Here is a 12,568-nt window from a genome sequence, read left to right on the forward strand (position 1 = left end):
ATGACCCCCTCCGACCAGATACCAACAGCAGGATCACCACTTTTTCTCTCCCCCCCTTTTTCTTTTCCCCCTTCTCTTCTGTTTTTCTTCTCTTTTCTGCTAGATATCCAAAGCCAAAACATTAGCAAAACTTATTGTCTTGTAAAATACGGGGGCAATTAGCAGGCAACCCCAATATATGTATATAATTCTGCTACGACACATACTCTTGATAAAACTGGTCCGATTAATTTTGACCCATTGAGGTCTCATTAAAACAAGCTTCGCTTGTACTGGTTGGTTAGGAATGGATGTAGAACTATAGTGCTACATCCCCCTACAAGTCTTTTGGTGATAGACTAACCAGAACATTTCCAATTTTTTGAAGCACTTTGAGTGCATTGAGATATAAATATATCCTATTAACCAAACATGGTGGAGTATAAGAGTGAAGATTTATTTTAAATGAATTAATAAAAGCTATGTTTTAATCTACAATCATATAACGAAAACAAGAGTGCACCCACACAAGAGTCTTCTGCAAAGTTGTTTTTTCTCTAGTTTTTTCCTGACTCTGGGTGCACCACCAGGCACTAATATTTGTAGGTACCTACCATACATATGAACGTAATTCTGGTTTAATAAATTATCTCTGAAACCTCAGGACTAGTGCGGAGTCACAACCTTGTTCATGAACCTCTGTCTTATGCAGCGCACTTGCACTTTTATAGGGGGCGTGGATATGTCTCCTGGATTTGGCCATGCCACCCAATGCCCGAGCCTCATTCAGATCTCAGCTTCCATACATGGCATATATCAGAATGCCTCAGCCCTCCTCCATCCCGTCTCTACACAAGATGATGTTGGTCTCACTCTGCATCAGCATAAATATATCTGTGCAATAATACTGTGACCACAGTAAATAGGGTTAGATACAGTATAAATTATTATCCATTAGTCACACCTCATTACAGTCTGTAGCTTTGTCTCAAAATAGGTAAAATACATTTTTATTGTTGGATTGCACTGTTCCTGCTCTGCTTGGGCCTGCTTAATATTTTAATTAGCCTCTGAGCAGGAATAAAATACTTTTTTATATTGTAACATTACTTGTTTCTGGAAAATGGACTTAGAAATAGCTTATTTCATTACACTTGAATAATGTAAAGTGAAAAAAAAATTGGAGTGATTGAGGGGTCTATTTATGAAGCAGTGAAAAGGGTGGAGAAGTGAGCCAGTGGAGAAGTTGCCCATGGCAACCAATCAGCATTGGAGTAACATTTATCATTTGCATGCAATACAATTGTACGGAGCAGCTTATTGGTTGCCATGGGCAACTTCTCCACAGACTCACTTCTCCACTCTTTTCACTGTTTCATGAATAGACCCCTTAGCTTTTTCTCTGAAGCCACAAAACCATGCTGTTGTTCAGAGGGAAAGCACTCTGGTTTGTTGGTGCAGCACTTGCTCTGAGGTTGGATCAAAGGGGAAAGGGCTGCAAACCTCATTTCACAACACCCACCATTGTGCATCCTCTTGTGCATGCGTACTTCTGTAGGTTTCCTTCTTCTACAGCACAGGGGATACCTGGGGGGTGAGGGGGTGTTTGTTACTGTACTTATGTTTTCTTTTGTTCCAACTGTTGTACCGAAACCGTGCTGTTCTACAGTAAATACTCATACAGTATATACCAGTGGTATGTGTCCCCGGCGTGGTTGGGGAACATCCAAAACTCAGGGCCCCTTAGAACCTTTGGGCCCGCTACAGGTGTCCCCTTAGTACCCCCTGTCATTGAACCAGACCTTTATGCAGGCATAACCTACGACATCACTGACTGGCAAACACAAAGTTTGCAGACTCTGCAACTACAGTTCTTTATCTGACATTTTTTTTGTCTATATTTGACCTCGAGCCAGCTGAGGGTCTGATTATCATACTTAGCATAAAGTCACGGGCAACATGTTAGATTTGACACAAGATATTAGATACGACAGAGTCTGCATCAGATGCAGAACTACCATTGGTGCAGCAGGTGCATTGCACCGGGGCACTGTGGACTAAGGGGCACTCTGCTGCCCAGACCAGCAATGTGTTATCTCCTGGCTCCCTCACAGACTATTTTGAGCAATGTCGGATGAATGGCCCAGTCAGAGAGGGGGGTGGGCCCCACTGTCTGAGGGACCTGCTACTTACCTTAGGTAGGCAGGGTTGACCTTGTGTGTATCAGACTGATAGATAAGTCCTGCCACCTATCAGCACTGATGATCACAGCCACATACTTCTAATAATTATTACCAGACAGCTGTACATTATTTATTTCTGAGTCACTGCTGTCTGTGAATTAAAGGCAGCTCACACCCAGTGTAACTGGCACTGTCAGCATCTGCCTGACCGAGTGCCAAACTCGGAAGGGGGCCCCTCTCACAGATAGAGCAGAAACCATTGTGTTCCTGCCCCCACCAAGGAACACACCCCTTTCTCTCCACACCACACAGGATATTGTGCTTGTACCCCTGTCACCCACTGTCTTTCCATGTCACCCACTGTCTCTCTCTGTTACCCTTCCCCTGTCACCCACTGCCTCTCCCTGTCGCCCACTGTCTCTCCCTGTTACCCTCCTCCTGTCACCCTCTGCCTACCCCGGCCACACTTTGCCTCCCCTGCATTCCACTGTCACCGTCTGCCTCCCCTTGCCTTCTGTTGCCACCCTTTGCCTCACTCTGCCTTACGCTGTCACCCTCTGCCTGTCACCCACTGCCGTGTGGCATATTGTGGGCTTGAGTTAGGGTGGAGGAGGGTCAAAATATATTTTTGCACCTATGCCCACAATTTACAAGTTCCGCCACTGGTCTGCATGTTACACTGAGCATCATATACAGTATATGTCTGCATATTAGTCTGGGCACCAGATAAATGTCTGCTTAATAAGTGATACCTAATATGGCGTATGGCAATTATGGTATATTAGATTTTCACAGGATAAGGCTCAACCAGGGATCTTTGCAACCCAGTCGTGCGCCTCAATCGCAACTGTGGCTCAGCGCGCACGGAATCTGGACGCATGTGCAGTGAGACTTAGACGCATGTGCAGAATAAAAATAATCACTCCCCTGAGTCCGACTCAGAGTCAGGCCCAGTATATTATTTCAAGCCACAGCCAGGCTAACTTTTCAATTTGGAGACATCAGGAATCTGAGTCATTGGAAATGATGGTGAATTTTGCATGGAACACAAGCAGGGACAGACTGGGGCCATGCAGCAGCCCCAGCACATCACTGTGACATGCACAGCAGTCACGCGCATGACAAGGGGGCCATGGCCATGGTGGAGGGGGCGATTCACAGGGGCGTGCAATGAGTCGGGGGGGGGGGGGGGGTCTGGACTAGATGCAGGCCCCCGTCTTTCTGTATGAAAGTGTGATATCGCTCTAAAGTGGGTTCGTACCTGAAGCTCGGTCGTCTTCGTGTTCGGCCGTATCCACTCTTCAACGATGTCGAGGCCAGCGACTATTCTTTCCGTCACCTGTAAGGCTGGGGCAGAAGAACCAGGAGAACCCCGGAAGGACAACCCAAACACAATATACTCGAGGACCACTACACATGGGGGCGGTGACAACCATTTATTGCACCGAAAATATCACTCACCGCTATAACTCGATTCTCACTTGGAGCAATTGCATATATTAAACATCATCTCAATACCCTATCTCTTTCCCTGAGGCGGCTTCCTCTCTTCTCCCGCGGCCGTGCTCCCGTGCGCCGGATCACTCTCTGCCCTCCTCTTCTTCTTGGCGCGCAGCTTCCCTTCCAATCCTGACACTCCAGGTTCCCGCGCCTGGGCAGACCAGCAGTACGGTTTTCCTGGGTCCTGGTGCCCTCCATCACGGCTCTTCCCGCATGTTGTTGCTAGGCAACTGGGGCAGGGGATCTCTACACTGTCAGTGCCTATGTAGCTGACAGGTCCCTGCAGGCAGCGCTGGCTGTTATGAAAACTAGTAGGGGGACAGTAGGGGTATCCCACACGTGGGTACCACAAAAGCAGCCAGCGTCAGAGCAGAGAGTCGGAAGGCCGTGCTGCTTGGCCAGTCCCGCTCTCTGTGTGGTCGTACCGGCCCATCGGGCCACTGCCATTTGACAGAAGTACAAAATGGCCAGTCCAACCCGGAACACAAGGTACTGTCTTAGAACATGAGAACACATTACAGCCTTAGGGGTCTATTTATTAACATTATTTTTACTAAAATAATGTGAAAAAAGGTGTTTTCACACCCTTTTCACATTATTTTAGTATCACCTGAATGTATTAAAGGGCATTTGGAGCAGTTTTCATGAAAAACTGCTCCAATCCCTTTAATTCACTTTTTTTAGTAACCCACATCGCATTCCCCCCCAAAAATGTGATAAAATACCGCAGTGTGCCCTGTGATAATCTCACCAGCTCAGGGTTCACAGGGCAGCACTGCGATACTGTGGCATTTGCCCTGCTTTCTCTGCCCCTGGCAGAGAAAGCTGAGCGGGGACCCGGCGGAGTGATCAGCTATGTGTGTCCGATGGACACACAAGCTGATCACAGTGTAAACAGTAAAAACATCAGTTTTCATAAACAGTCCTATACTGGCTCAACTAGGAGTCTAAACTTTAGCAAAGCCAACTTTGAAATGATGAGGGTATTTTTCAGGGATATTGAATGGGAAGGTTTGTTTTTAGGAAAAAATACCACGGAGAAATGGGATGTACTAAAATCCCTGCTAGCTAAAAATACTCTCAAATGTATTCCTACGAACAGCAAAAAAACTAAAAATCATAAACCAATGTGGCTTAACAAAAAGATAAAGGATCTTATGGGCAAGAAAAGGCGAGCATTTAGAGAATACAAATCTGACGGGAAAGTAATTTCAGCACTATAAGCACTGTAACAAAATAAGCAAAAAGGAAATAAGAGCGGCTAAAGTAGAAACTGAAAAACTAGTAGCAAAGTAAAGCAAAGCGAATCCCAAAAAATTCTTTAAATACATTAATAGCAAGAGATTAAAGAAGGAAGGTATAGGCCCTTTAAAAGACAAGTTGGGAGTCTTAAGCAAAAATGATAATGACATAGCGGACACACTCAATGAGTTTTTTTCAACAGTATTTACTGGAGAGGACCCAATTCAGGGACTAACACACAATCTCAATAATGAGAATATCCCACTGATAGGTACTTATTTAAGCGAGAAGGTAGTCTGTGACCAATTAAAACGTTTAAAGATTAATAAGTCACCGGGTCCCGATGGAATTCACCCAAGGGTTCTAATGGAGCTTCACTCTGAACTTGCAAAACGGCTATTTTTGATCTTTAAGGATTCAGTAATATCAGGTATGGTTCCCAAAGACTGGCGTATAGCGGAAGTAGTGCCTACATTCAAAAGGGAAGTAAAGCTGCACCAGGTAATTAATTCTAGACCAGTTAGTCTTATATCTATAGTGGGGAAAGTATTGGAAGGTATTCTAAGGGATAGTATTCAGAAGTTCATTGAAGCCAATAAGGTCATTATAAGGAATCAACATGGATTTGTGAAGGACAGATCCTGTCAAACCAACTTACTTGGCTTTTCTGAAACAGTAAGTGCAAACCTCGATCAAGGTAAAGAGGTGGATGTAATTTTTTAGACTTTGCCAAAGCTTTCGACACTGTACCACACATGCGACGTATCTACAAGCTACATGAAATAGGGCTAGGAAGCACAATATGCACTTGGGTCAAAAATTGGTTAGATAATAGGGAGCAGCGCGTTATCGTTAATGGATCTTTTTCAAATTGGACTGAAGTGCTAAGTGGTGTGCCACAAGGCTCAGTATTAGGACCGCTATCTCCTATATATTAGCCCAGATCTGTGACTTTGTGCCTCATTTGCTAACGCTGGGCGGAATCAGAGTCACAGATCTGGCCTAAGCTATAGGAGGAAAAAGCAGGCAACTGGCCACTGTATGATTGCCTGGAGGAGGAGGACGGGTAACGGCCGCGGCGGCAGGAGGCTCGACCAGTCACTGTGAGGCAGCGGAGGATGGAGCCGCCCGGGTAGGATGACTGTGAGGCGGCGGCAGAGGAGGACGGAGCCGCCCGAGTAGGATGACTGTGAGGCGGTGGCAGCGGAGGACGGAGCCACCCGGGTAGGATGAGAGCGGGGAGCCGCCGCCGGAAGACGGAGACAAGCAAGTGACCCGCAGTACACAGCGGCTGCAGCACCTCCTCCCTTCCCCACACTATGTGTATATACCTATACATGCCCTATGTACTCCCTCCATACACACATACAGTATATACCTGCTGTACACACACACACCCCACACACACACACACACACACACACACACACACACACACACACACACACACACACACACACACACACATATATATATATATATATATATATATATAGATTCCTGCTGTACACATACCCCCCCCACACACACATATATATACCTGCTGTATACACATCTTCCCCCCCACACACACACACATAAATATATACGTGCTGTACGCACATCTATCCCCCCACACATATATATACCTGCTGTACACACATCGACCCCTCACACATATATATACCTGCTGTACACACATCTACCCCCTACACACACATATATATACCTGCTGTACACACATCTACCCTCCACACACACATACCTGCCTGCCCTATGTACCCACTCCATACACACACATATACCTGCTGCACACTCATACCTACCTATGCCTGCCCTATATACCCCACCACTCTAATATACCTGCCCTCTGTACTCCCTCCACACATCTATATGCCTGCTGTACAAACATCTACCCCCCTCTCATATATACCTGCCCTATGTACGCGCACACACATAACTACCTGCCCTATGTGCCCACATACACGTACCTACCTGCCCTATGCTCTCCCTCCACAGACACATATATACCTGCTGTGCACACATCTACCCCCCCCACATATATACCTGCTGTACACACATCTACTCCCCACACATGTATATACCTGCTGTACACACACATCTACCCCTCCACATACACATATATACCTACTGTACACACATAACACACACACACACACACACACACACACACACACACACACACACACACACACACACACATACCTGCCTGCCCTGCGTACCCTCTCCATACACACATATATACCAGCTGTACACTCATACCTACCTGTGCCTGCCCTATATACCCCCCCGCTCATATATACCTGCCCTATGTACTCCCTCCACATCTATATACCTGCTGTACACACATCTCCCCCTGCCCCCCCATCTCCTATATATTTGCCCACATCTGTGACTCAGTGTATAGCGCTGGGCGGAGTCACACAAAGTTAGGAAATGAGTCACAAATCTGGGCAAATATCTGGCCAAACACCTCACCGCACGTCCCTGCTATAACCCCCAGCATTGGTACTGGCAGCACTGTAATCCCCAGAGTATGGGGCTATGTGTAGGACTGGGGCAGCTCTGTGGTCCCTGTGCCCTGGCTGCTGGATTCCGCTCTCCCTGCTGACTCCTCTCCCAGCCCAGATGGCCTCCACTCCGTGTTTCCCGCTGTACCCCGGCTGCATCCTCAGACTCCAGGCTGGGTGGCGGTGTAGGCCTCATGCCAGTCCCCGGACTGACCCAGTGACAGCTCTGGCGCCACCTGCATGCGGGACCGAGAAGGAGAAGCTAAAGCCAGCGGGATGTCGAGAGGCAAGCTGGCCAGGTAAGGTGAGGGATCCGCGGCAGAAAGTCTCCCCCGATACCCCGACCCCATCATACATACCCCTTCCCCATTACATATACCCACCACAGTGTACCCATCCCCATTACATATACCCCTCAACGTGTACCCATCCCCGTTATATATTCCCCCCAATGTATACCCATCCCCATTGTATATACTCCCCCACAGTGTATCCATCCCCATTATATATACCCCACACAGTGTACCCATCCCCATTATATATACCCCCTACAGTGTACCCCACCCTATTATCTATACCCCATTATACTCCCACACTCACCCTTCCCCCACCCATGGGACCCCCGCACCTGGCCCTTCCCCCACCCGCAGTGCCCACAGACCTCCTCCCCCATCCGTGACACCCCTACACCCGCCCCTCCCCAACCTGTGGCGAACTCCGGACCCCCTAACCCACCCACAGAAACCCCCCTTCCCCACCCGCAGCACCTCCGGAACCCCTCCCCCTATCTGCGACACCTGCACCTGCCCCTCCCCAACCGCAGCGCATCCGGACCCCTCTCCCATCCACATCCCCCACTACCCCGCCCCCTCCCCATCGGACTCCCTTTCGTCGTGCAATGGTAATACTCCATATAATACAATTATTGGATGCCAGAAAGGCGTTCAGGGGTTAAAGGGGCGCAGCCCCTTGCGACGATGTGAACAGCGCCCGTAGGGCGCGATGAATCACCTAGTTGTTCAATATTTTCATTAATGACCTAACAGAAGTTCTAGAGAGCATGGTGTCAATTTTTGCAGATGATACCAAATTGTGTAAGGCTATAAATACGGAGGAGGATGCTGAATCGCTTCAGAACGACTTAGTTAAATTAGAAGCATGGGCAGCGAAATGGAGAATGCGCTTCAATACAGACAAGTGTAAGTTAATGCACTGTGGTAACAACAACAAAAATAACACCTACATACGAAATGGGGTAACATTAGGGGATTCTGTACTGGAAAAGGACTTAGGTGTCCTTATAGATAGCAAACTAAGCAGCAATACCCAAAGTAGGATTGCAGCAAAGAAGGCTAATAAGATATTAGCATGCATAAAATGGGGAATTGATGCAAGGGACGAGAGTGTTATACTCCCGTTATATAAATCACTAGTGAGGCCACACCTTGAATATTGTGTACAATTCTGGGCACCATACTACAAAAAGGATATCCTGGAGCTAGAAAAGGTTCAGAGGCAGGCGACCAAACTAATTAATGGCATGGAGACACTGGAATACGAGGAAAGGCTTGCAAGACTAGGCACGTTTACACTGGAAAAGAGGAGACTAAGAGGCAACATGATCAACATCTACAAATATATAAGGGAACAATACACAGAGCGGGACCTGTTTTCAGTTAGATCAACACAGAGGACTCGTGGACACTCGCTCAGGTTAGAGGAGAGGAGATTCCGCACAATACAGCGTAAAGGCTTTTTCACGGTAAGGACAATACGTCTTTGGAATTCCCTGCCTGAGGGAGTTTTAATGGCGGACTCAGTCAACACCTTTGAGAATGGGTTAGATAAATTCCTAATGGATAAGGATATCCAGGGTTATGGTGCATAGTCACGCACTATAGTTACTATAAAAAGAGGGATAGAACGCTATGGCAGACATCAGCATCAGTCAAAATTTTAGACCAAATAATCCTGCATAGGAGACCACAAATAGGTTGAACTCGATGGACAATTGTCTTTTTTCAACCTTAGATACTATGTTACTATGTATGTAATGCATATATCCGCCGTATATGCCGGTTATCTGTTTGTCTTCACACAGAAGGACGTCCCGCCGAGTATCTCCATCCACAGTCACCATTAGTATCGGGACTTACACCCACCCCTTACTGGTGATAATGGAATATTTTTTTATATTATGAATAATTAATATAGTTATATATTTAGCTAGACATACAATATATTTCTCACTACAACTAAATTAAATAGAGACAAGAATGCACTGAAGACAATATCTTTGCTCTGGCTCTTTAATGATGTAAAGATTAACTACCAGGTATAACCACAGTAAGCTGTAACCAGTAGATGTTGGCCATGGAACATTGTTTTTATGTACTTACCTATTAGAGAAGGTGAGAAAAGGTGGAAAATACACACTGACAGATTTCTGCAGACTTCAAAAAAGAAAGGTCGCTCCTTTTCGATTAGAAGATTACAAAAACCTCTCAGTGCATATTTCCCCCTACTCTAATAGGTGAGTGCATAAAGATAAGAATCCATGGTTACTGGTCAGCTACTGGGTGAGCCTCCGTAACAGCGGCGGAGTTACACAGGGGCCTACAACAGCTCTATGACCTTCGTTAGCGTGTCTTTAAGCATTTCAACCTTCAGTTTTAATAAGGTGTTTTCTGCCGCTAACAAGTTGTTCTCCTCGACTAACTGTTTGTTAATGAGATCGAGGACTTTAATCTGGCGATCCTTGTTCTTCTCACTGGGAGATAGTTTTTTGGATAAACTGCCATCAGAGTGATCATAACCCACTGGCTTGGTTGGAGGCATTTCTTCCTCAAGCCTGGTATGGCGAGGCAAGTGGGCATCTCTTCTCTGAGCATTCCAGCTCCTGTATCTTCTGCATGGACAGCAGGCAGTTATCGACTCCCACAGTGTGATCATCCATCTCGGGGCCATAGCGCTGATGTGGAGAAAGATGAAGAGTAGACAGTGTTAGATGCCTTGCAATGCATTTACAATTGTAAGTAACATCAACTACAGTATTTAGGGATATACATTCATATTTAAGATCAACTAGAACCTGAAACTGTAAGCTGTATAATGGCCTTTCTGGACAGTCCATTTCACCGGTTACTATTATACTTATGTAAGCTGAGAACACTTTCATTGTTGGAATTTGTAAAATCATCTGCGGTGTCCGACATAAACCTACTTTCTGCCTTCCCTAATATTTTCAGACTTATCAAACCTTCTAAAGAGTATAAATGGAGCTGTTGCCCATAGCAACCAATTATCTTCTAGCTAATATTTATCTAGTATACTCCATGCAATGATACAGTAGTTAACATCGGATTGTTGCTATAGGCAACACCTCCCATCATTAGAAGGGATGAGAGATCTCCCCCTAGATTACTATTAATGGTGGCCATGTATTGCTGATGTACTCTATGGCTCAGTGTGTAATAAGGAAACCAGGAGAGCGGTGAGGATTTCTCAGTACATAAATAGCTCCGTAGTTTGGCTTCAGTGGCAGAAGATGAAACCATCATGGAAAACCTCAGTGACCACTATAATAAACTAACATACACATGTATAATACAAAACATTTTAAATAAAACATGATAGTATTATTTAAATAAGCACCAGCTATGACATAATTTAATTTTCTATGTATTTGTTTCCAGTTTAATGTGCAGTATCTGTATCCTATTTTCTGTCTTATTAAATCATTAAAGCAATCATTTCTATTCCCCTCTGATTCTTGTTGCCCATTTATCAATGATTTTTAGCTGTTTAAAACTCATTCCGTATGATAAATGTTGCTCCAGTCAATCAGCTCCCAACTGTCATTTTTAAACACATGACAGCTGGGAGCTGATTGACTGGAGCACATATGCAACAGGTTTTGAATAGCTGATAAATGGGCATCTAAGTCTGCTGCCACATCTAACTAAGCTGCTCTTGTCTTTGTCCAGTTACTAACCTCAGCCAAGTATGTTTCTCCTGCCAGTTGTTTCTACTCCTGCCGGTGAGCTTTGTGTCTCCAGGTATTGAAGGAGAATGAGGGAGGCAGCAGCCAAGCCGGGATATAGGCAGTTAATACCATTATGACATCACAGCATGACCTCACAGACCCCACCAGGCCAGCCAGCACTGGTTCTTTCTGGTTTGAGGCCCATTATGACATCACAGCATGACCTCACAGACTCCACTACACTGGCCACTGGTTTGAGGCTCCTGTCTTTTGTGTGACTGACATAAGGGAAATGTGATATCACTCCTTATTTAAAGTTATTACATTCACATTAGAATATGAGTTATTATTTTATGGCAGGGTTTCCGTATTGATCTTTGATTATGTGTGACTTTGTATAAACCCAATGTTCACTGTGCTTTCGTTGTTTGTTAATGTTACTGTGTATCCGCAATAAACTCAATTAAGGATAAAGCACTGCTTATGGCACTGACCTCAGTCAGAAGTATTAGGATTCTGTTAGTTAAACATCATATTGGCCATAAGACTCAACCCAACATCTCTCTCCCTTCCCCGTTAGGCTCTGAGTGAAGCTATGGAAGGTGGTGTTACTTCATGCTGGCTGCTCCCCTGCTGTTGCTGCCTGCTGAGGTGCCTCTCTCAGAGTGAAGGGCTGGCCCCATTTTTCTGTGCCAGATTCTTAGGGCCTGGTACGAGTGTCCCCAATGACCCCTCCTGTCGTCGGGCCTGCATGTGTCTCTGTGTCTGCTTCTGTTCGCAACCATGTGGACACAACCTTGTTTTACTTGGCATAAGAGACATTGGAGGGGGGGGGGGGGGCGGGTAACTAATTACAAATGTTCCCTTATGCCAGTGGTTTCCAAACTTTTTTGAATCACGGCGCCCTAGAATATCAGAATTTTTTTCACGGCACCCCAGGCCAAAAATTTCTTATTTAGAAATTTAGACAGAAATATTACATTAAGTAGATCGCGTTTATATGTCACCCTTAGGGTCAGTTGTGTGGTGAGGGACAAGATTTTCTTCTGTTTGGCCACATATTTTATGACTGGCAGCAACCAGCACTGGTTTTGCCTATTATATTGACCATGAATAATTTGAATTGGTCCTGGACCACCAACACAGGGCACCCCTGCAAGTGTCCCGAG

At 45.7% G+C, this 12,568-nt stretch overlaps 1 long non-coding RNA gene across 1 annotated transcript; it reads right to left on the reverse strand.

Moving 5' to 3' along the window:
- Positions 1 to 10,107: 10,107 nt before the first annotated feature.
- On the reverse strand, positions 10,108 to 11,798 carry LOC134946781 (uncharacterized). The gene is made up of 2 exons (XR_010182419.1): positions 11,409 to 11,798; positions 10,108 to 10,385 (listed from the first exon to the last, which is right to left on the reverse strand). It is a non-coding gene; the product is annotated as an uncharacterized LOC134946781 (long non-coding RNA).
- Between the last annotated feature and the right edge of the window lie 770 nt (positions 11,799 to 12,568).

The sequence above is a fragment of the Pseudophryne corroboree genome, chromosome 1, assembly GCF_028390025.1.
Source record: "Pseudophryne corroboree isolate aPseCor3 chromosome 1, aPseCor3.hap2, whole genome shotgun sequence".
Taxonomy (NCBI): domain Eukaryota; kingdom Metazoa; phylum Chordata; class Amphibia; order Anura; family Myobatrachidae; genus Pseudophryne; species Pseudophryne corroboree.